We start from the raw sequence: 25,711 nt of genomic DNA on the forward strand, positions 1-25,711 counted from the left end.
TTTGATTCTGTTTACATAATGCTATAAAAATGAGAGTGGAACGAATTACCAGGAGCCGATGAAGTTGTGACCTCGTGAGGATATTGGGCAAAAAGAAAGAAGCATTTGTTTGGCATTGAGGAAGAAACGCATCATTTTATATTTGATGCTTAGCTTTAACCGGACGCCCCTGAGCCGTCGTTGGAAAAGTTTGGCTGTGCTTAAAGGAATGGCCCAATTTCGGCTACAGAGTCTTGACTTCGATCCCGATGTCGATCCGTCAACTACGGGTCCAACACCGATGTCGATTTATAGAAGTTTTAGGTCACCCTGCCATATGACTCATAAGTGATCTATGATATATGAATCAAGTGGCTAGCATGTGACACTGTCATGTCATTGTCATTTTCATGTGGCGCCGACGCCAGTGCGTCGGCGTGCGACATCTCCGATCTGCGCAAAGATTGGCCAGTTCGTGATAATTAGGTATTCTATCGCAATTTCAGCAAAACATCAGGAAGAAAGCAAACAGTAATGCCTTTTGAATGCTAAATCCATGCGCAAATTAAATCAACCTCACATTAGAGATACGGACACTATCTATGACCAGTCTACACAATAACACAGGCAGCATGAGGCATGAAGATGCATGTGGCTGAGATAATAGCCTGCTGCTCAGTGATGTATACAGGCAACAAGTGAGCAATGCGCATCTCGACTTCAAATGAACGCTACGTGGTGGGTACGATAACCGCGAGGGTCATCCTGCCTTCTGCAGGGGATGCACGCGAGAAAGTATACAAAGCCAACTATATGTTTCATGATCATGCACAGTTAGGGGAGAGTGGGGTAAGATGCCCAGGGTGGGAAAGACGCCCCACCCCCTCTAGCGGGGAAACAAAGAATCGAACCTGGAAATTAATGTTCTTAGCGTAAAGCAGAAGCCTGCCTTGTTAACTGCACAAAAATTTGCGAAGCTCAGTTGGGCAACGGCTGGCTGGTGATTGCATGTTTTTTATTAGCTGCTTTCAAAAATATTTTGGCGTCAAAACATTGTAAATATCAAAAAAGGTAGATAATTTTTGCGTCCCTTGCTATAGTCGTGATACATTAACATGCGTGTACTGTGTCCCAAACAGTTTGTTTCAGGGTGTAGTTTTATGGCTAACAAATTGTGCTGATTTAATGTTACTTCGGTACCTTGGGGTAAGATGCCCCCTGTCCTGATGGGGAAAGACGCCCCCCTAAATCCGTAGGCTGTCCTTCAAGCAGCCCGTCAAATCATTTATTACATACTTGTGATGAGAGACAAAAGCCGATCTGGGACTATTGAGAGTCCGGTACGGTTGGGTGCTCCCCATGCCGGTCCCTCGGCCCACACAGCGACTTTTTGGGCGGCATCTGACTCTGAGAGCCCTCACGACGGCCTCTGTGGGCCCCATTATTGGTTCTAGGGCCCCTCACGACATCCTTTGAGGGCTCCCACGTTGGCTCCACGGGCCGCGCTGGCATCTGAGGTCCCCACGATGGGCTCGAGGGCCCTCAAGCATCATGAAGACCTATAAGGGCCCCACAGTGGTCTCCGAACGCCACCACGGAGGCTTGTTTGGCCACGCTGGACTATGATGGCCCTAACGATGACCTCTGAAGCCCCTTACGACTACTTTTGAGGGCCCTTACGATGACGTTTGATGTCTACTGCAGGCTCGAAGGGACTACTGATTCGTTCAGTCGATTCACGTGCCTATTTATGTCACTTTTAGTGCAGGGGGCATCTTACCCAGCGCCAGGGGGCGTCTTTTCCACCCTGTGGGGTAAGATGCCCCCTTTCACTTCTTCAGGAAAATGCTTAATAGCAAAAAAAGTTATCATATTTCAGGCACGAAAGTGTGATATTTTTGGAGAAAAATGATGTCGGCTTCCGTTGAAACTCCAAGTTTTGGCTTTCCGATCGTCATTTTCGAATAATATATGACATAGTCAAACCCTGGGCATCTTTCCCCACTCTCCCCTAATAAGTTGCTTTTTCCGCTGGTTTTTGAAGCCGGACATAAAGTTATGGAACGCCTTGCACTTGCATTGTAAAATGTAAGATATGAAGCTCGGCGAGTACATACACGAATGTATGAGTCTAAGCATATGGACATTGTTCTGTATTTAATGTGACATGAGAGATGCGAGTGGTGCGATGTGATGGTGTGATAACGCCGAGTGCTTAGGTGTGATAGTTCACGATGTCCACTGGATGCTGAGTGACACAGGCGCACGCCGGTATCAGTTGACATACACGGCACATTGCGTGTGCCACGCCGCTGTACTCCTATATCCACCAGCACCGACCCATTCGCCACATCAGGAACTGAAAGGCGCCGGCCCGGCCTGCGATGATGCATTTGCGGCGCGGCGGCGGCTATTATGACGACGTCCGGTGCTGCCTTTGTGTGGCCACAATGCGTACCTGGCGCGCGCTAACCGCCGCTGGTGGTGGTGGCGCCGCTGGTGACGGTGCCCGGGTGGTGCCACCGCTCGACAGCTCGCACCTACACCACACAGCTCGGCCGGATGTGCCGTCATTGCCAGGACGGGAAGCTCCGAGGGGCGTCATCCGGCGTCATCCGGCGTCATCCGGCGGTGGCGTCTGTTGTCGCAGCTTCGACTGACGACCTCCTTTCCTCAGGTTTTTCTGCCCCTTGACAGAGGGACAGGGACGCAGAGTGCCACCGCTGGATAAAAGACGAAAGAGAACACGTGGAAACGGCAATGAGCTAGCCTAACGAAGTGGTGAAGAGACAGATAGGACAGGATCAGAGGAAACGTTTTAGATAAATGCTATTTGATGAGTTATTAAAACAATGGAAGTTATATTGTGTAACACATGAGCGAAAAAGATAAGAGGAAGGATAGTGGCGAGAGAGAGAGAGAGAGAGAGAGAGAGAGAGAGAGAGAGAGAGAGAGAGAGAGAGAGAGAGAGAGACAGACAGACAGACAGACAGACAGACAGACAGACAGACAGACAGACAGACAGACAGACAGACAGACAGACAGACAGACAGACAGACAGACAGACAGACAGACAGACAGACAGACAGACAGACAGACAGACAGACAGACAGACAGACAGACAGACAGACAGACAGACAGACAGACAGAGAAAGAGAGCGAGGGAGAGAAAGAGAGAGAGAGAGAGAGAGAGAGAGAGAGAGAGAGAGAGAGAGAGAGAGAGAGAGAGAGAGAGAGAGAGAGAGAGAGAGAGAGAGAGGAGCAGGGGAAATGAGGAGTGAGAGACCGCAAGGGTCAAGGAAGGCGGTATAGCACAGAAGGAGGATAGAGCGAGTGTGGGTGAAGGCAGAGCGACAGCGAAGTAAATAAGAAAGAGCGCCAGGAGGGCAGAGGCCGGGAAGACGAATACAGGGCTCTCCCGGCCGGCCGAGGAGCGCAGTGCCACTCGAGCCGTGCCTTTGTCAGGCGTCGGAGCGCCGGCCGGCCGGCACCTGTGTTTGTCCACAAACATAATGGCGTCGGAGCGCCGAGTCACGGCCCTGGAGCGGCCGGTGCCGCCGCGCGGCGTGACAGCGCTGAATTGGCGCCGGCCAGAGTCCGGACTCGACGCCCGGGGTGGACTCAGCAGCGGCGGGAGTAGTCCGGGACTCAGCAGCGACCGGCATAGCGCTGGATGTGTGTTTGTGTGGAGTTCGGTCTCCCCTGGATTTCGCATTCAGCGAGAACCCAAAAAGAGGTCTGACTTTGTTGGTAAACGGAAATGCACAACTCTTTCGGAGCATCGTCACATTTGTCTATGGAGGAAAATAGCCAACTGCGGAGCTAGTACATACAAGCTGGAAAAGCTAATGGCCGAACACTGCTATAGACTCACACGCTCCCTTACATTTAACAGCATAGATACTGTGGTTGAAGTAAACTAAATAGTAAATGGGTGTTTTCGACAGCCCTCCTACATGTATTAACCATCGAAGTCTTTCGGGCTTCTTCACGCATGCTCCGACATAAGCTCGGCTGTGCAACTATGTGCAGCGTACAATGTAAGTCATGAATACAAGTCATAAATATGCACTGCAGCACAGAGCGCGATGCTTATCAAACCTGAACAAAAGTGAACTGTTTGAGTGGTGAGCCGAGTAACAATGACCTCAACGAAAAGAAAAGAACAGACCGATAAAAAAGTCCGCGTCCCGTTTAGTGACGTTGTACAACGGGAGACGGTGGCATGATTCTACCCTATCTTGCGGAAAGCCAACCATACGTGCTCAGAAGCCCACAAAGTGTTTGGTCAAGGGGGTCTAGTTCATCCACTTCAAGCCTTCCATAGAGGCAAAAAGAGCATTGTTATAAGCGCATGTTCACCAAAATAAAGCAATGATTCTTGAATTGCCTACAGGCTCAGAAAAAAGTAGGAAAGAAGCATGACAATAAGTCTTACGCAACGTCAAACTTTTCACACGCGCTGCTATTTTTTTATCTCATGAATTTTGCAGCAGAGTATGCACTATTGAAAAAGGTAAGGGAAACGATAAACGAAGTTTAAAAAAATCAATTAAGTCTATCATCATTGAATCACCCAGTCTGAATCTCTGATAAAGTCATGCTCTCTCACGATTTTCTCTCAGCAAAGCTCAGGTCATGTGTCAGGCTTACACTTGAGCGCCCCCGGGCCATCAGTCTCCGCCAGTTGCAGTGTCGACGCTCCTCCACTTCTCCACAGTCCGCTGTCACTGAGCGGTGACACAGCGCCTCTTAACCCGCGAGTTGCTGGGGGGGGGGGGGGCGTTAAACGCCCCCACTTTTTTCGCCGGGCCATAGCATAAAAACGGCGCGCCGCAGGCGCGCCAAATTTTGGGTACCTGTAGGGAATTGATTAAAGTTTATTGTGACAAAGTTTTAAAAAAATCAGTGGGAAAATTTTTGAGATATCGAGGTTTTAGTGACGTCATGATTTCTGAGTTTTCGACCAAAAACGGCATATGTTCAAAAAATCATATAAAATCACAGAGTAGACATACAGACATGCCGTAAACGCCATTAGACTGCCAATACCATGAACAATCAAATGGCTATCTTCGATTATTGATTATCGTTACGCATTTTCCAAAATCTTGAACTGAATCTTGGCAATTTCTCGTGACTACTTCACGACCATGATACATATATTTCTTAAATTGAACTTTTTTAGCCAAACACGTACACATATGATAAAATGAATGCCACCATCGTGTTCTACGCCCCAAATTACCCATAAAACATGTGTCACAGGCTGCGAATATCAGTTTTGATTTTCGGGGATATGTGCCTGCCCGGTTGACCTGACCTTGACCCTGACCTATGCTTGACTGACCCCTACATAGAGCTGACACTCTTGTAGGCCTTGTATGATGGATTGTGCACCGTTTTGACAGAGTTTATAACGAGAGGCGCCCATTGCGAAGTCCTGAAGTCCATGCTACTGAAAGCCCGATTTCAGGTGTTTGACCTGACCTTGACCCGACCTGTGACCTCAAAATTCAACTTTAAAGTACTCATCTGAAGCGTCTCGTCGCGTTCTTTCGTTTGCCGCCTCGTGCGTTTCGCTGCGCCTATTGGTTCTCGAGTTATCGGCTGGGGGCGTTTAACGCCCCCCCCCCCCAGCAAACGGTGGGTGGCGAAATACCCCAGCAACTGCCGGGTTAATCGGCCCGCTCTTCATCTCTCTCCCTCCTCCCCTCTCCTCTCCACTTCTCTCTTCTCCTCCAGAGAACGACGCTAAAGCGGCTCGAATTAGCGACCGGGCGCGCCGCGGAGACGCTCGGCAGCAGACCTCAGGCGACGTTCAACACCCGCTCCCGCGCAGCCTTTGGAAACGGCCGCCATTATGATAATATCCTTGCCGCACATTATCCCAATGAGCTCGTTATTCGGCGCGTGTTTCGCTGATGGGCCGCGGTTGGCCGATGATGGCACGACGCACGACGTCGTCGCGGACAACGACAGGCGGCATGTCGTCAGCGCTGACGTGAGGCCCTCTGAGGACGTCGCAGATGGAGCTCAGTTGGAAGACCGCGCGTGGGTGAAGAATGACTCGGGAAATCGCGTGAGAGAGACAGTAGTTGCTGATGGAGCTTGACAAGAGTGTTTGGAGTCAGGAAGATGAAGAATTACGGAGAATGACAAGAGAAACTTGAAAGACAAATATAACCATATTCTAATAGACGAAACATCACGAAACCCCTGCTCCAACCAATACCCATCGAATTCGCTTGCAGCTTGCCTTTTCTGTCCACATTTCTATCAAGACGCAGATACGAGAACGTTAAGGACAAGCTAAGAACACTCAGCACTGTACCGTGTCATTTTTGAAATTCCGCCTCCGCCTCCGTCTCCGCCTGTGCCCCGCCTCCGCCTGCGCCACCTCAACCTCCGTCGGCTGTTGGGGGCGGCTCAGCGGGTCAGCAGGTGCGGCGACATGCCGGTAGCCCCTCCCGCGGCGCGGCACCAATCGGGCCTTTGTCGGCCGGCTGATTGCGACCGATTCATCAGCGTTCGACGCCACGGTTCGTCACGCTGCCGCCGCTCCACGCTGGCATGCGTGCCGGTAAACAGACCCGGCCCTACAGACGGTTAGCGAGGTGCGGAGGCGGGGTGCGTGACCAGAGTGTGACACGTATGGGCGCGGGATGCGTCGCACAGACGGAATAAGTAAAACGATTTTTGGATATGTGTTGAACTAAGGATGATGCCATTAATTTGCATCTGATGGCAAGTGGCTAGGCCAGACCAACCGTTGTGCTTAGCACGGTCTGAAGGACATCTAGGCACAAGTCCGGTGATAGAGACCAAAAGTAGTCACAACTGGCCAGTCAGTTGGTACCAGTCAATTTGTGCACTTGGTGAATAATGCAATGGGTTTGGACGATAACAAAACTTCGTGATGACGGTAATATATTCTCGCTAACTCAAATAAAAGACGGGATACTGGATCAAACATAACAAAGGACGGGATGTGCTGTGTGCAAACTGTGCATTCAGTTCAACTAGCTCTTGAACCTTGAGACGGTGTCGCCAATTTTGCTCAAAGCAGATAAGAACCACACTCATTTGCTTTTCGTCCAATGTTCCCCTTTCATTGTGCTCTGCCTTTTGCCATAGAACTTCCCCTAATTTGCCTTTTTGACAGGAATGCTTTCTGCCTGTCACCTGTCCGCTATGTTCGCACACACCTACACCTTTTCCCACAGCCCCCATGGGACCATCACCCCGGAGCCTGTATAGACGCCCGCTGTTTTCCCCACAGATAATTACGCTGTTGTCACCTGGAACAATGGCGCACCGGCGACAACAATGGCGCACGCCGGCACTTGTCTCCGGCCGCGTGTTTGCGGCGGAACTGTTTCACCGCACCTGGCACAGCTGATGGCGCTGATGGCGACTCGCGTCATCAGCTCCCTTCTGACGTCACAAGGGGTAATAACTGCTAACGCGGCCGTCGGTAACACGTGAACGAACAACCACTGGTGACTGGGGAGACCACCAACAGCATGTCGCAGGGAGGTCGGAGAGACTTTCTTCCCGTTCTGCCGAGGCGTCGCACTCCCGCTGTTATTCGCCGCTGGTATTACTGACGTCACATCCGGTGACCAGACGCCCGAGTGACGCAGCATAACGCACAGCTGTGCCCTCGGCTCGGTGTCGGTCGTGACAGCAAGGTGTCACGGACGCCCAGACATGCCGACAGAACCACTGACGCAGTATACTGTATCAGGACTATTGCTATTGATGGGGCTGCCAAGGCTGCTTCTGCTGTAGGGCTAGCCACGTCAGGGGTTGCTGCTGTTGCTGAGGCTGCTGGGAGAGCTAACGTCGCTGCCTGTAGCGGTGAACAAGGTTGAGGCAGTCTATCTGGAATTCATGCCAGGAGTCCTCCGGGATGCCCTGCATGTGCCCTTCCAGCAGGCATGCAAAATCGTGGACGATCCTCTGATGGCCGCTGAACGAATGGTTTGCCTCCAAAGAATCCGCTTTGAAAAGGATCTGAAACGAAAACGTTGGGGCAATTTAGTACAACATTTTAATGGCAATCCCTGATCCCCTAGTGCAGATCAGACGCCCGTTCACTGATCCGTGGGATAGAGACCCCGGGATTGGGAGCTGCAGGCTGCCCTGCTTATATAGCAAGCCAGTTGGCATTTGGCGGTGACGGGTCACACTAAGGGTCCACATTAGGGGCCCCAGGGAGACCGTGTCGCCGTGGATTTGCGACAAGATAAGCTTTCGATCTAAAACCATACCAATGAACCAGTTGCGGACGATGTGGTTGAGTAGAGGTCTCGGGTGCAGTACAACAAGCTATCGTTAGGGGGCATCCGGGCTTACAGTCACCCATATAACCATTCCCCAAAAAGTTATTAAGACTGCACATTGCTCATGTCACTTAAAGATAATCTAATTACACTACATGCCACACAATTTTGTAGATACTGGGATTCTCACCTGCTTCACTGCACCACTAAGGCCGCTCTGAGTCACGGCAGTGTCGTCGACTGTGGTGTCTGTCTCTATTGTTGGTGCCATTGAACACTCCACTTTGACCTCGTCATTCCCAGATGGTTGACTCTGGGAAGCCGTGCCCATCACCTCATCGTCGACATTGCGATTGATCGTTACTGCAGCTGAGTTCATGGGAACAGCGAACTGCTCACTGGCGACTGTCTCCCCCCGGACGATGTGTTGTGTCAGAAAACTCCAGGTCTCCATGATCTGGTCGTCACGGGCACTCCTCTGTAGCTGGCATGCACTACTCTTCTTCTCCCTCTTCATAATCCTCCCCACTCTGGTCCTCATGTTTTCGTAGTGCTTCTTGCATTGGGGACCAGTAGCAGGAGGCTCCAGTTGCTCTCCGACTCGGTCCCAAAGGCTGTTCTTGACTGCCACGTTGAGCCAATCCTTTTGCTTCTTGTCATACAGCTGGGGATTCTCTTTCACAAGCTCGGCCAGCCTCAACTCAGTCTCTTCTGTCCATCGATATGCAGGGACTTCTTTCTTGGACACCCTGGCTCGCTTCTTCCGCTGCATGGTAGCCTCGTCCTCACTCGATGCGGGTGACTGGGGGGATTGATCTTTAGCAGGCTCTGCATCTGGCCTTTCGGCTTCTGGCCTTCCCCGCGTTGCTCTTCGTCGTGGTCGTTTTGTTGTAGGCATGTTGTCGCTTCGCTGGCGATCTGCGAAATGGCATGCAGTGTCCAAGAAGACGACGCACTGACACGAGCGCCACAGCCAGGCGGTAGTTGTGAACTGCTCGCGAATTCGTCGTGAACTGTTCGTGTCATGGGCAAGCCATTCGTTGAGCGCGGAAGCTAGTCGTGATCTTTTCGAGCTAACAATGCGTGAAGCACAAGCAGCTGCGTCAGTGGGAGGCACAGCCACGTTGCGACGCCCACTAATGCGTGAACATTTCGTGAACTACTCGTGAGCTCGAAGTGAGGTACTCGTGACTTGTTCGTGGCAGCTCGTGACAGTCGTGGCATGGAGCGCATTGTCACGTACTGGCACGCATTCTCCTGCTGCGACGCGATGAGTTGACGACGACCTCACGAATACTTGTTCACGACTCGGTTCCGAGCTTTTAGTTTTGTCGTGGACATAGCCTTGAAAATTTCAAAATTAATGTCACGCACTCACGGCGAAATTATGCATAGTTCACGTCAATTTACGACTAATTTGCGCACCGGCACGACTCAAGTCGTACCAGTGCTTGCCACAGAACCATGCAAGTGTCAGCCTGGCTTTACCAGGCTCTCTCGCTAGTATTGCGTCATGCCACATAGGCCACGTTTTTCATCCCATGCCCACGTCTAGCGTCTGTACCGTGCCATGCGTCCCGTGTACCACGTGTCAGGTATCCCGTGTGTCAGTACCCCGTGAAGCACAGTATGCTGATGGCAGCGACCGCGCCATGTCGACGCTCTCGTTTCGTGCCAACCCACACTCAGGTGGCTGTCGCACCGGCAAAACGCTCACTGCTCCCGGGCACGACCATGTTTTGTGCGCTAACGGCGTCGTTTGCGTGAAATTCGCAGCATGATAGTGTGTGCGTGACGCGTCCCGTTACGCGCCAGAAACAGAAATGATTTGCAGAAATGGAACGGTGTGTGTGTGTGTGCAATGTGCATGCCGCACTAGGTTAGACCCTTCGGTAACGTTTAAACAGACCGTTGCAGTAAGTAATGCATCCCGTTTCACATTAGTCCCGTCTAATAGCAGTATTATTAAGGCATAACAGCATAGAACACAATCGCGGTAAATTGGAATGCCAGTAAAATGTCTAAAATGGGGTACTTAGCCCGCTAAATGTTAGCATTGGTAAAACGCATAATTTCACGGCATCAGCAGTTAATTCTGAGAGGCTCCGAACCAGAAAAGCTTGTGTAGCAGATTGATTGCTTATGAAGAGATGGTATGCATTACAAGTAATTAGCCTGCGCTTTGAACAGCACGCAGCATACCCTTTTTCGTATGTATGTCTTGGCATGCATCTTTTCCGCATAGGTTTTATGAATTTAGCACTAAACGTTATAAACTTGAAAGCTCGATCATCACATCACGCTATACGAAGTAGTAGGTATAAAAGCCGATGCTAGGGTACGTGCTTGCGGCACTTATGCATTGAGATTTGTATTTTGTCCCAATCATTTCGCAATCTGAAGGCAATTTGAACTTAGGTATAATTACTCCAACAAGAGTGGAGCAGGATATCACTTCCATAAGTCGCATTAAAAGAATAAGAAACAGCTTGCGTAACCCATGAACAAGTTTGTTGTAAGCAGCACAGTAGTGCAAACAGGCAGCATCCAAGGCGCTTTTTTAAATTGAAGAAACCGTTCGGAGTTTTGCCCGCGGTAGCCGAAACCACTTTTGTAAATTCACTAATGCATGCAACTATGTATCTTCCTATATTGCCTGTGCGGGAGCAGCTCAGTAGGTATTTCGCTCCGTCGTATTCACTCTTTTGAAGGGACAACGAGGGATAAGCGACCGGTAGGTGGCCAGTGGGTATGTGACCGGTCAACGACTGTCTATCTGTGCATGGCCGGCGGCAGCACCAACCATAGTCATTTTTAATTTTTCTTGTTCTTATTCAGCGCACTTTCTTTACAGTGAGCGGACGGACAATGCTTATCAATCGCTGTAGATCTATACCCACACAGAAGTGCGTGCATCGTTGATTACATAACTAAGTTTAGTACGGAAGGAAGGTACCGAATATACCTATACCTGGGGCGTTCCACGACAGATCGACCAAGCCATAACACCCTACCTCTCAGATTTTGATGAAATTGCGTCTATGGGGTTATCCGTACCGTAGATTCATAGTCTCGTATTTTTAGCGTTATACTACGAAGGGTTTACGAGTTAAAGCCAGAGGCATTTTTCAAAATGCCCAGAGTAACCCTCTTTTAAACTCGTATTATCAAAAAATATAGCCAGTAACCTACATTAATATGCATATCATTGGAATCCTCATTGACAGTAGAAAATTATCTAACCAAAATATTTTGAAAATTTTCAAAATTGCAAGATTTTTTGAAATAATGAATTTTTGATTTTCGATTTTCAAAAGGTGGCCATTTAATTTTTGACAAAAATATTATGCCAAAAGATGCCTCTGGATATGGAAATTTAATGTCCAAAAAATTAGAGACATGTTTTGCCTTTAACTTTTTATATAACTTTTTGTTTACGACAATGTTTGTAGTAAAAGGGAACATTTGACGATGCCTTCCAGAGCCAATCATTCTCCTACCCACATATCCTCGAACTGTTTCATGAAAATTAGAAATAAAAGCCTGGCACTCACACTAACAGACCAGGCATGCGATTATTGAATGATGTTTGCTTCACTTTCGCTGTAGTTTCGAACATTGTTCAGGCAGGAAAAAAAATTGAGCTGAACACTGCTATCGGCCGCCTCGCATGTAATTCTGATATGCTTCTAAGCAGCTTGCACTGATGAAACGTTACACTGGGCACTGGCGGATCCAGGGGGTAGGGCCATGCTCCCCCCAAAGCCCGTTTACCCCCCCCCCCCCCCCGCAAAAACCCGAGTTTTAACATTGCGCGGGGCATGGAAAGGAAGGGGCCATTTCGGCCATTTGCCCCCCCCCCCGAAAAAAACGTCCGGCTCGATCCGCCAATGAAACGTTAGGAATTATCAAAATTGCTAATCGGACATTGTGGCCGGACATACCTACACAACTTCCGTTCATAAGAGCCGAGGCTGTGTTAGAGTTAAATGAGGAGAAGGCTGAAGGCTCTAGCTAGTAATCGCATGAAGTTCGCTCTGTCCTTGTAATAACGGACTTTCAGTAATTTTGATGAATAAATTTGCCACAAAAAAATTGAGTACCAAAATGCGGCATTTGAAGGTAATTGATTGCAATTGCCAGGGGCGTGACCAGGTCAGAGTGGGCGGGGGTGAAAAAATTACAAGTACTTGAAAACTCGCCGATATTGAATTCTGTTTTCTTGAAACTGGAAGCATCTCTAACGTTTTGAAATTAATGCATTTCGAGGTAGCTAGTGGCTTGGGATGCTCCATGTTTCACTAACATTCACTTTCATAGTAGGTTTTTATTCCCACCCGGCCGAAGGGGAGGGTTTGATGTGCACTGCAGCCCCAACGGTTTTCTCGATATTGTTTGCAGTGGTGTAAGGCTGGAGAGCTGAAAGTCGACATTCCGAATCTGTTGACACCAACAGAACAGGCTCAGGTCAGCTTACTGACATATGACGTCACAAATAAACCTCGGAATAATGCAAAAAGTTGCAGCTTTGCACTGTACTCTCAGTGTAAGGGAACCTTTTGCAGGGGATGACACTAGTAACGGCAGTAACGGCTCTTGAGATTTCACAACATCAATTCCCCTAACTTTCCTAAATTTTCACCCGAAGTCAAGCTTGTCACGTGACTTCACTAATATAAGTCAATGGGAAATATTGAAACATTTGAACTGTTATTTGGATGCCGAAAATGATCCAAGCCCATCTCAAACGCCTGTAATCGTGATTTCATACACTTTTGCGATGAGCGATTCTTAGGTTTTGCATTGAGGACTTTGCAATGCGCCATATACATATGCCGTTACATTGTACGGTCGTGTGAGATCATCGGTTTTCTTTTTGTCAATGACTGAATGGAATTTATCTAACGAGTCGAATAAGCCACCAGTGAACTCAGGGAACCCTGCTGAACTGAATCATATACTTACAATAGCTGTTTTCACGACGGTTATCTGACACACATTAACTGATACCTATTTGATGGGATTTGGTCAAATTTGGTTCATAGTTTCTTAATTGCTTTTAGCTTAGGTTGCGCTAGTTGCTTATTGACCTTATTTATCAAATTATCAGTCGTTACTTTTTACTCAAGCATAAGAATAAAATTACGTTATGAAAATAGCTGTAGTAAAAGATTTGGCTAGATTCGTCTGATATCCGTCGTGAAAACGGCTGAAATGGCCTCATTTGAACAGCTTCTTGACCTCAGCGGTTTTGATGTGGCCTCGACCTGAGGAAAACGTCTTAAGCTGAACTCTTCCAAACCAAGTTTTATCATTCCAGCAACCGGTGACCTCTGAGGTCAGGTCAAATGCCTTGAGGCAGGGATCCAATTTTCGGCCAATAAATCCCCTAAATGGTCGCAGAACCGTCATTTCGTTATCTGGCAAAATATTTCAGGTCCCGAAACTCGTCAATTGAGATAATACCGACCTACGGCAAAAGTATCTGTCGATTCGACAGCTTTTTCTCAGTACATTGATGTCCCTCCCCTCAATGTCGTCATTTTGTTAGGAATCTATTAACGAAAAACTCTCGACTCAATCAGCGTTAGTGACGTCATAAATGACGTTGCGTCATTATAACGTCACGCAAGGCCCACCAGCAAAACTAAAGCATCGGACCTTGCAAAGAATGCGTGAATTAGATGCGTTCTCTCCGTAAACTATTGTTTGGCGTTTCGCAATAGTAACATTTTTAAGCATTAGATAGGCTCACTTACGTGACGTCATAGTTCAGTAAAGTGACCTTATATGAAAGTTCATTTGATGTCACAAGATAAATCAACTAGATAACTTGTAATAACTTTCCGGCTTCAGCACTCTATCGCCAATGCGTCCCCAGCAGTGATGAGAAAACCGTCAAAGGTGATCAGCATTCGCTCCCTCGGCCACAGGGGGTTAAACCTCGCTCTCTTGAAAACAATACGCCATTATGACGTTTTTGGATCTTTGGGTCCTAACTTAGCTTTCGTAGGTGTCTTAAGCATCTTTAAAAAGAATTAACAGCGTCGCAATGAGCTCTTGATCACATTTCACCGTACTCCGTTTAGACCGGTTGACAGTTATTGTTATTTTTTTCACTGTACGACGAAATTCAATGTTGTATAGCGACCTTTAGGGGAAAAACATGTTTTTAATATTTTCATCATTGAAAGTCAATGCGTTGACAAGACTTTTGCTGCAAAAATAAATTGTAAAAAAAGATGGCCACGTTCTCAAAATTTGATTTTTATAAATCAATTTTATGTTAAAAAATTAAAAGAGCAAAATTTTCAAAAATAATTGATATCACCAAAATCTTTGGTTAATTCTTATTGTGATGATATGCAGTTTTATATGAATCTAATCAGTATTTAGCTAAATATTTGCGGATGAAACTTAGAGTTTTTATGGTAGCCATTAAGTTGCCTGGGGCAATATCTCCCAAAGTATTCGACGAATGAGATTGAAAATGTCACAACACGAATCGCCGGACAAGATAACCCCATAGACGAAATTTCATCAAAATATGAGAGGTAGGGTGTTATTTCGCGATTTTTTTGGTCGATCTGTCGTGGAACGCCCCACCTACAAGATTATACAGAATAATAGCCCCAATGAATGTCGAGGCTTTCTTTCTCTAATAGGTAATCCATGCCTAGCTTGTAATACGACGTGGACACGTCGTAATACTAATCTGACTATGAGCGAGGAACACGTCATTTAGCGGTGAAAACACGCCTCGAGTCTCTCAGGATGACAATGGTGCACCTCAACACAAAACGGAAACGCTTCGATCGTGGTCGAGGCGGCCATTTTGTTTGGGCGGCATCAAAAGCGTCGTCGCTATCGCCACTGGATCTAGGAGCGGCGGCACGCTCAATACGAGACGGTGGGCGCTAATAGTTGTCGCGCGCGGCTCACGGCGCCGCTGTCGAGGTGACCTTTGTGACCCGCCGGCCGTGGAGAGCGCCGCCCAAGATGGCCGCCGCCGGCCGCGGCTCCGCTGCGACGCAGGGCGAGCAGTCGACGGAATCCATCACGGCGCTCGCTCCATTAGGGCACGCTTTTTGCCGGCAGATCGGCATTGCAGGATAATTTTTCATCGCCCCGGATTGAATTCAAAGTAAAACAAGATAAATTGTCCCGGCGGCGTGGTTAAAATTCACTTATCTGTGCTGGGGATTGTAGAAATTCATCTTTGGCCTGAATGCGGCGCGGGCGGCGGGCCTGATTAATTGCCGCGGGCCCCGCGGGATGATTGTCGAGACGGGCAGCGGCGCGGCGAGCTGCCGACGGCGCGCTGTACCGCCCTATCGCACATCCATCGTGCAGGCCCGGCCGAGAAACGGCGCCCGATGGATCGCCGATTGTTCGAGAGGCCGCCGTGCGCCCCACAGAGATCGGCGGCGAGGCGGAGCGGGGCAAATCCCGGCTCAGAGGATGTGGTGGAGGCTCCGGACAGTGGATATTGGTTAGAATGCGGCTGATGAAAAGGAAATACTGAGTAATTTTGTGATGAAAACAAATGGACAAATAAATGTGTACCTACATGGCAAACGATGAAACAAAAATAATATTCCACCGCTGTTCCGCTACCCTTATCACACATGTATAAAAAGTAAAAACTATCAGCAACACTTCACTGAATGCTGAAACTTTTAAATAAACTAAATGGAACAGGAAAAGACAACTGTTTTGCCAGCACTTCAGCAACATTCATCATCACGTCAAATATGAAGCGACAGTCTCGCTGTTATTAGAAATAATATTGACAATGGAGTTACTGCTCAATCGAATTATATGCCACCAACTCGGTAATAAAGACAACAGCGTCTGTTGATACTGCTTTGACAGTGTTTGCACTGCTGAATAGCTGTGCCAACAGGGAAGAAGCGAGACAGACTATCCGAGAAAAGCTCTCGGGATACATTGACTCTTCGGATCTGCTCCTCTCTCTAGCCATGAGCCTTAGAAGCAGCAATTGGCTCTCGTCCCACTGTGAGTGCCGGAGAGACCCGGGTCGGGAGTGCTGGGTCAGGACTCGCCGGAGTGTCGGGTCGGGACTGCCGGGGGGCTCTCCGGCTGGTCTCTCCGCCTGTCAGTAGCGCGGCGAGTCGTCACGTCCCGGCGAGGGCCTCTCCGGGGCGGCCAGTCACGCCCGGCACCGAGCACGCTCACCCGCTGCTCATCGAGGCCTCATCAGCCGCCGTGAAAGGCGCCACTGGCCCCACTGGCCGCACCGCATTCAGACCAGCCGAAATGGAGAGGACCCGCACAATGGCCGCCGCTGAGTTGCAGTAAAGTGTGATAGCCGGCAATCAAAGACGAATTCAAGGCTCGACGCGGATCTCAAAGGCGCGTTCCGGGAGAAGTTTGCATGTTTTCGGTCTAATGGCGGCCTGTCAGACTTTTGGGGACGAATTCGCCGTTACATGACATTGCTTCTGTGTGAAATATGCCTCCTAAATCTGGCCATACGCGGGGATAAAGCACAGCCAGCTCTGAAATCCCCGTCACACATAAAACGCCTCGCCGGCATTCCGTAACTATGGCAACTGATCATAACGTCCTCTTATTTGCAATTTTCTCCAATTCCCATTGAATATAACAAGATTCGGGGCGGCTGGAGATAAGGGGATGTGCCTGTGGCGCTCATCATGGGGAGCTTATCACCAGGGCTGACGCCACCTCCCCCATCCCAACCCGATCCACCACCACCAGCACCACCGCCATAGCACCTCAATCGCCAAATAGTCGCCGCGGCAGTTGCAACAAAACGATAGTTGCAAGTTAAGTTTCAAAAGTAGGCACCAGTTTAGAAACTTATAACAAGTTTTAAATAAAACATCAACGTTAACCCGCGCCCCACTGGGGTCTGTGTATAACACGCCCTACTGGGGGGGGGGGGGGCTATTCATAGCTCCCCCCTCCTAACTCCGAAACTACTGGGCCGATCGTCAAAATTCAAACGGCGTCTGATAGCCCCGGAAAAACTGTCGAGCAAAACCTAATTTCATTGACCTCGAGGTCACCGATGACGTCACAGGTCAGGTAAAAGTAAAAATTATTAGCATTTTGGCTTGTTCACATTTTGGGCTCTGGACGCCGTCTTACAAGTCAGATCAGGCTCATTTTTGGTTTCCACACTCGTGAACAGATGCTCTAGATACCTTGAGGGTACCAAACTTGTACTTTGATTTTCAGGTCAGGGTCAGGTCATCACAGGTCAAGGAAATGTTATATCATGCGTCGGTCACGTGACACATGTTTTATGGTCCATTTAGGCCATAGATTTCGAATTTGATGTCGTCTGTGTCATTCGAGGTCATTTTGAGTCGATTTTAGCTTAGGTCAGGTCACTTTCAGGTCAAAAAAGATCAAATTTTGAAGTTAAGATTTTTCAACAAAAAAGGTGTCTATTGGATGTAGTTTGAGCTCAGGAACACGATGGTGCCATTTATATTGGTGTACGATGTCAAATACGTACTGAAAAATTGATTTGAAAAATTAATAATTGTGAATTTTTTGCAATAATGCGTATAACTTGGCCATTTTTGAAGATATTTAGCTAAAACTTGCTAGAGTTAGTCATAATCATGCGTTCTGTCACATATATTCCGTTTTTTTTCGAAAAGTCAAAAACTTTTTGAAATAAAATATAAAAATATAAATTTTGAATATTATTATATACAATTTTCGAAATTTTCAAAATTTTGAAAATTCGAGATAGCAGTTTGATAGCGCGGTCAATTCTGAGTCCTTTCATGCAAAGAAATTAGATCTAGCTTAAAAACTGAGCTCTTGGGAGCGATTGCCGTGGTTCAATGTTTTGCGTCGAAATCGGACGAACATGACGTCACTCTGACGTCATTTCCGGCCGACCTATGGTAGCTACGACGTTCAAAATTTGACACAAGGTGTCAAATTGATGCAGCCGAAGGTACTAAAAGTTTGGCGTCGATCCGACAAGCGGTTTGGAAGTTATTGCAGAAAAACGGGAGGGGGGGCTTTAAATAGCCCCTCCTCCCAGTGGGGCGCGGGTTAATCAGTAAAAAGCTTTGACTGCTTTGGCAGCTTTGCATCACATCATTCATTTAGATGCCTATATGATTTCCTGGTAATGGCAGTTTTAGAGCAGCCTTCTGTTTTAGTTAAAGAGGCCCTGGGACTGCATGTTTTTCTTGCGTTACTTCTTCATAACTATGGCCATTACATCGCTCGGTTGGCAAAGCACACAATCATATATGGCTGATATCATACCAGTAAAACGCCTTTTGGGCGAAGAACGAGCGAGCGAGATAGTGAGCCCTGCACGTGCGGAAGGGCGAGAGGGTGCTTCCAACGTGCTTGTGCAAAGCACCCTTCTAACTGGTCGCTAGCGGTGTGCCAAATTTGAATGCAATCGGCCCAGCCGTTCCTGAGATCTGGAAGCGGCATTCTGCGCGTGCGCACGTGCAAACGGGGTCCAAAATGACTTTTGCACGGCACCCTACTAACTGGTCCCAAACCGTGTACCAAATTTGAGCGCAATCGGCCCAGCCGTTCTCGAGATCTGGAAACGCCCCCTGCACGTGCGCACGTGCAGTAGCACCCTAACCGCAACACATGGAAATGCATTGCCTGGTGGATGCCTACCTGTATGCCAAGTTTCAGCAAAATCGCCCCAGTAATTACCGAGTTACTGAAATGGGAACAAATTTGGCACCTCTTATTGTTGTATTTTGCACGTGCACTGGGGGTGACCCACATGCATCGAGAGTATCCTATTTTGGGTAGAAGGGATGCTGCTACCCTACAAAAATTACCGCAAGTCAATCGCCCAAACGGCTGCTGAGATATGAGCCTCTCAAAATCACTACTTTTGCAAAACAGCTTGAACACCCTTGACTTTTCACGTGGCACGTGCCACGACGGTCACTGAGATGTATCAAAAGTAGTCAATTACGGGGTAGAAGGGATGGGGCTACCCAACAAAGAAGACCCCAGGCCAATCGGTCCGACCAGCGGTTGCTGAGATATAAGCCTCTCAAAAGCGTTACAGGCCGGGCCGGGCCGGGCCGGGCCGGGCCGCTCATGCTGAGATTTTTCCGTTATATTGAAAAGACTCACTTCGCTCGCTGCGCTCGCTCGCTCGTAATAATTAGATAGGATACCTAATGAACGGCCTGCAAAACATCTCTAATCGAAAACTGAATGGGAAACTACCTATCATCAAGCAAGCCTGGATCGCGCTATTCCCTTATCCTGCACGAGCTTTCCGTTCGCGGCGCGGCAGAGCACACAGAACCCATGATGGCAGAATCACTCACAGCGAGATGCACCTTCTTTACCGCATTATTTCTACTCGTAAAGGGGAGCGGACCATCTGTCATCAGCACTCCCTGCCAGAGTCGCCCTGAGCCGTCCGTGTCATAATGAATGGAAGAACATGTCGGAAGACGACGAGTGCGTCCATCACAGCCCACTTCTTCAGACGGCGAGCTCGGGTATCATACGGATAACGAGGGACTGGTGGCCAGATGCCACAGACCACCCGGATTCCCATGGAGTCGGACCCAGGTGTGACGTATGTTGTGAGTTGTGACGTTAACTATAACTGAAGTTTTGTAGGTACTCATTTCTGGATGCATAGGAGGTAGGACCTCAAATTTTACGATTACTTTAATACTACTTTCATCTGGTCTTGTTTTGTTTGTTTACATGTTTTTGATTATTTGCAGCTTGAAACTTGAATCAAGGTTGTAGGAACATACCTACTTTCGATTAATCTAAGCGTACCGATATAAAAACTACAGTGCGTACTGCACAATCACAAAAACCCGCCTTCAGCATTGGCAAGCCGCATCAGTTCCTTCATTTCAAACAAACAAGACCTGTGATATTGTGCGTTGAATCCGAACGACGATATAAAAAAGTCATTTCGGCAGCATAATTGGCTATCTTTTAATTTCGTTGGGGACCGAATCGTGCTCTCCACAGTACACACGCCAATTTAATTTTGGTCCCTGAAACGTCATAGGTTAACCAGTTACTGGCTTCACTTTTACGACATTCCCAGACCATCTCTCACGCAACAAAATGACAAAACAGAGTTTTGTGAATCCCTGGCGAGCCATCACTAGGATCCCATCATGAAATTACTCCAAAACAGGTCAACAAAAAGCGCCATCAACAAATGGCATCTACGAACATATATGACGAAACGACATCATTTACTTGACAGTATGAAATATAGCAAACTACCCGCGGTGATCCATTTCAGCGCGGGTTTTGGGCGCGGTCCATCTGTCAGCGCCTAGACATGTGCCATTGTGCGGCGGTGCCGGCGCACCTGGGGCCAATGCGGCGCGGCGCGGTCGTCTCATTTGGCGACTGTCGGTGTGAGCGATCCGCGCTGCCTCTCAGCGCGCCGCGATCGAGCCGCGGCGCGGCGTTTAATCGGCCTCTGTCATCAATCCGAGTGTCGACCGGCCGGCACCACACCTGGGACCGCACTTATGCATTTTTACCGAGCGCTTTATGAGGCGCCGGGTGATGGAAACGGATCAGCGCCGCCACTGTGGCAGGGAAGAGACGACAATGGACCGGCGCGATGGGCGCAGAGGTAGTTCAGGGATGGGGCGGGACGGCGGAGTGGGAGGAAGGGTTGGAAGGGTTCTGGGACGAAGGGAAGGGACAGGGTGGCAAGGAGACGGCCGCATGGTCAGGTTGCAAAGAGTGGACGAAAAGCAAAGGTAAGAATAGAAGAAGATGGCAGGGATAGAAGCATGGGAGAAGTTGGAGGGATTGGGAGACTGATTGATTTCTAACTTTGGAGGCATAGAAAAATACTTACGATGACACTTCCGAAAATTGAGTCATGTTCTGATGATTTCTGCTGAAATTTTGATTGCATTTGTACTTGTATTTGTATTTACATTTAAGAGTGATCCACATACAAAGTGCGTGGCGATTACTGCGCAGCCTACTGAGCAATGAGCATGCACTATCCTGCCGGCATCTTTACTTTTATAGGTCCTTAAAACAGATAAAATGACGCCTACGCTGAAGAATGCTTTCGATAGTTTGTCTCCTACAGACGGTCGGCGACATTTGCTCCCTGAAAATTATCTATGCAGCTGCAGCTCCTATACTGATAAAGCAGGTCCGTTTTGATGCCTGTATTTCCTTACTGACCGCGGCAGTATCCTACTGAGTACTGACAGCCGTAGTCCCCCGCTGACAGTCGCTGTCCCCAGTCCCCTTCCGGCAGTCGCTGTCCCCTTCTGGTAGTTGCTGTCCCCTGCTGTCGGCACTGTCTCCTACAGTCAGTACTCAGTCGCTGTCCCTGTTGACAGTGCTGTCCCTGTTGACAGTGCTGTCCCTGTTGACAGCCACTGCCGACAGTCAATGTCTCCTGTTCTCAGTCGCTGCCCCCTTCTTTCAGTCGCTGTGCCCACTGCCTCCCGCTGATGCCCCTGGCGCCCGTACAAGATGGATCGGCCCGACCACTGGAGATGTTTATTCTGCAGACATGCGGAGACGGTTAAAAATGGCGCTGCCGGCGTCGACTGGCCGTCAGCCGTCCGTTTGGGCTGCGACTGATGAGGAACGGCGCATGTTTGCAGAGGCCGTCCAGCCACAAAGGCCCGAGTAGGCCTATATGGCGACCGTCGCCGCGGCCGTCAGCGCGCCTTCTTTATGGGGTTGTTAATGATGCGGCGACCCTTTTCAGGCGGCTCCAGCGTCAATCAGCCGCCATGGTAAGATGAATTTGAGCCCATAAAGAATAATAATTAATGTCGTGAGTAATGTGTCAATGGTAATCGTGCATAAAATAAAATTGGCTGTCACGAAAAGGGTACCTAAAACCGTCGTCCGGGGTAGGCTAGAGAGGACATTGGGTTATCATAGTGAGACCATAATGGGGCGTCCCAACTGCTCTGCTGTTCCGCTCAAATCGACAGTCACGGTCACTAATAGGCAGATACGGTGCAATTCAAAATGTAATAGCAGGGGTGATTGTCGTTCGTTTCATCTCACTGCAGTGCCGCGGACACTCAATAAACGAAGACAATAATGAAATAATAATAATATTGAATCAATGAGTCGTCGAAACGATCATTGGTGTCGTCATACGCAGAACGGCATTGAAGGCTTTTGACGAGCGAAATGGCAATGTCAAAAGAACGCAATAGTCAGTTGAACCGCCGAAGACAAGACAGAATCTTACCAAACGTGCGTCCACTAAGGATCGACACATTATTAACTCAGCAAATTTGAGCCACTATCAACTTTTCACGCAAAGAAAAACTAGCATGACACTATACAATCGATCATGACCCGATAGAGAAATTTATTTACGTCTCAGTGCCTTCAGGCTTCATGTCAGTCTACAGGGTGTCCCATAAGTTCGTTCTCACCTAAATTTTACGTTTTTAGGCTCTCTTGCTTAAAGGCACGCTGAAATTAGTTCGTAACTGAGCTTACGTGGTTGCAATGGCTGGTAGAAATATGCTCCACAGTAGATAATTTCTGTAGACAAAATATTTTTTGCTAGAGAGCCCGCTTCCTACAGAGACGGGCCGCAACATAGATGTCTCCGATACGGGTATGTCTCATTATTTAGTCAGCACGTGACCATTCGCGACGATTGAGGGTGATTGAGGCCTACCAGTCTGTAGCCAATGTCCATCGCTAACTGGACGCACAGTCAGCAAGTGACGCCGATGATTTGTCGGGAGTCAATCACTGCAAGTTTATCCTCTTTCCAGTCAGCCCTCAGGAGTGAGCCAAGTGGTCAAAACTGTGTGGCGCCAAAGTGGCCATCAAAAAGGTCAAAGGGTTAGGAAGTTGGTAAGCAGACTTTTCAGGATGGATTACCAGCTGTCTAAGAGTGTTCTTTCGGGGTACATAACTCAATAAGACTTAAGCTTTGCTTACCGGAGGGAAGAAAACAGTCAAAAACGTCTTAAAATGGCCAGACTTGAGTTTCATTATGCCTGAGGCTTAACAAAACTAGATGGCTGATGACATCAACCAGGCCATCTGGATTAACTAGTCCATGTTCGAGATGAAACACCCGTCCAAACCCGAAAACAGCTCCATAAGGGCGAAAGATGAGGCCTCCGTTTCGTCCCGTTATGTTCCTATGCAAAAGGCCAGGGTCACTGTGTTGTGGGGTTATAGGCGTTCTGGAGTTGACCAAGTTGCAAGTGGCAACTTGCAACTAGAAAGTCTGCTTACCAGCCTCGAGGAGCTCACGGCGCATGTCAAGTCAGTCTGGGTTAACTTTAAGCCTGCTATGTAGCCAAACATGCCGGTTGGCATGCCGCAGCATGTATTCATGTGTTTGCCTATTAAATGGGGAGCACATTGAGGGGTCATAAATATATCAAAACGCAATGTACTCTGTTTCAGATGCAAACATAATGTGAGAACGAACTTATGGGACACCCTGTACTTGTTTGAGAGGCCACATTAATGGTCCAATTCACTGCACACAAACCGATGGGTGGGCAGCTCGGCTGTTCCACAAACTCACCAACCGCGCCATGTTTGTCCACCCAAAACAGCGTTTGAGGCGGCCAAACAGTGCTAACACGACCATCGAGTGACCCATTCAGGTGCAGCGGGCCACGCCTGGCCCGCCGGGCCGACCATAGGTAGCTCCGGCCTGTATGCAAAGCCAAGTCGATAATCGTACCACAAAAGAGTGGCGTGTTGTCAGAGGTCGTCATGGCAACGACCAATGGCCGCCGTCGGAGGTGGTGTCCAAATTTACGGCCTAGCCTGGGGCCATTATGACCCCGGCTATAATTGATGAAATACTTTCTGTGCCCATTGTGCGGTGGCAGGGCTTTGAATGCGGCCCGCGGCGACGGGCCCGGCACTGCAATCAATGGGACGTCACTGGACAGGTCCGGCAGCGGGCTCGGAACGGACACGGAACGGAAGGGATGGGGGTCGGACGATACGGAACGGACACGGAACGGAAGGGATGGGGGTCGGACGATACGGAACGGACACGGAACGGAAGGGATAGGGATCAGACGATACGGAACGGACACGGAACGGAAGGGATAGGGATCAGACGATACGGAGCGGACACGGAACGGAAGGGAAGGGATAGGGATCGAACGACACGGATCAGACACATGAAACGGAACGGATAAGGAGGATGACACGGAACGCGTATATAATGATAGAATAATGGTGTGGAGGATATATTTTGAACGCGGCATGGAGATTGGTTATGCAGCTCAAAAATAGCGGGCCGGCACGGAAAGAATACAGAACGAAAAAAGGGAACGTGGAAAATAAGGGGACGCAAATATTGCACGTCGAGGAACGAAGATGTAATGGCCAGGAACTTAGAATCAGACTCCCTGTCTTGCAGCCTAACAGGGGAATAAAGTGAATGAAATACAAAGCATAGGGATTCTTAAGCTTGAGCTGGCACTACGGTTTCAACCATGTGCAGAAATAATGTAGGTAAGTAAAGAACCTCTCATTGTGGCAATGTTTAGCAAGGCTCTCTTACCGTCTCCACATCATTCATCAGCGCCAGAATCACTCTTCATCAATACTCGTACCATTGTCTGAGTCCCGCAATACGGACCCGGGGTCTGTTCCCCACCTAATCTGACGACTGTCATACGCAGGAGGCGCCGCGGTGAGCCATAGGTAGAGGGTACGTACGGGTGTACGGTCCGTCCGTCTCCCGTATGACGGCTGATCTGTCACCGGGCATAATGGGCCACCTCACCGGCATATGACCGGCGAGATGGAATGAGACGACGGCAAGAATCGACTGAGAATCACGGTGGCAGACGATACGGCAGCAGACGGGACAGAAGTAAACGGAAGGAATGGATGGACGAGAAAACAGACAGGGCAGCGATACGAAGAGTAGCGTGGCAAAGTGGTCATGGGCGCCGGGCGGTTGTGGAACAGTTCGGTGCAGACGAAAACTACGAGCATGACATATTTGGGTGGTGATTACCATTTTACTAATATCCATACCTTTTGCCGACCCATACACAACACGTTCTTGTGCATAATCAGACGGTCTCACCTAAAAAAACGAATCAATAATTTAATATGCCTACAGAAAGTCACCTCTAACTACATCAACGGCAAACAGTGATGCCTTTGAATACCATATATGGTTTTTGCATCGTAGGTGGCAGTTATTTCAAAATAAGTGTGTTAACTAACACACAAATTTAGGTACCTTGGTAAAGTCAGAGCATTAAAGGTAGTGTGCCACCTTTGAAAGATTTCCCATTTTATTTTTCCTAGGATAAGAAGCTTCTGTTTTTACCTAATATCGCAAAAAAAAAATCAAAAATGGGCCTGGAATAGTGCCTTTTTCGCCTAAAAGTTTATCGGTTTTTAGATATGTATAACAACTGTAGTGGGCTCACCTGCAAACAGGCGTC

This window comes from Amphibalanus amphitrite, unplaced genomic scaffold, assembly GCF_019059575.1.
Source record: "Amphibalanus amphitrite isolate SeventyFive unplaced genomic scaffold, NRLGWU_Aamphi_draft 000101F_arrow, whole genome shotgun sequence".
NCBI lineage: Eukaryota > Metazoa > Arthropoda > Thecostraca > Balanomorpha > Balanidae > Amphibalanus > Amphibalanus amphitrite.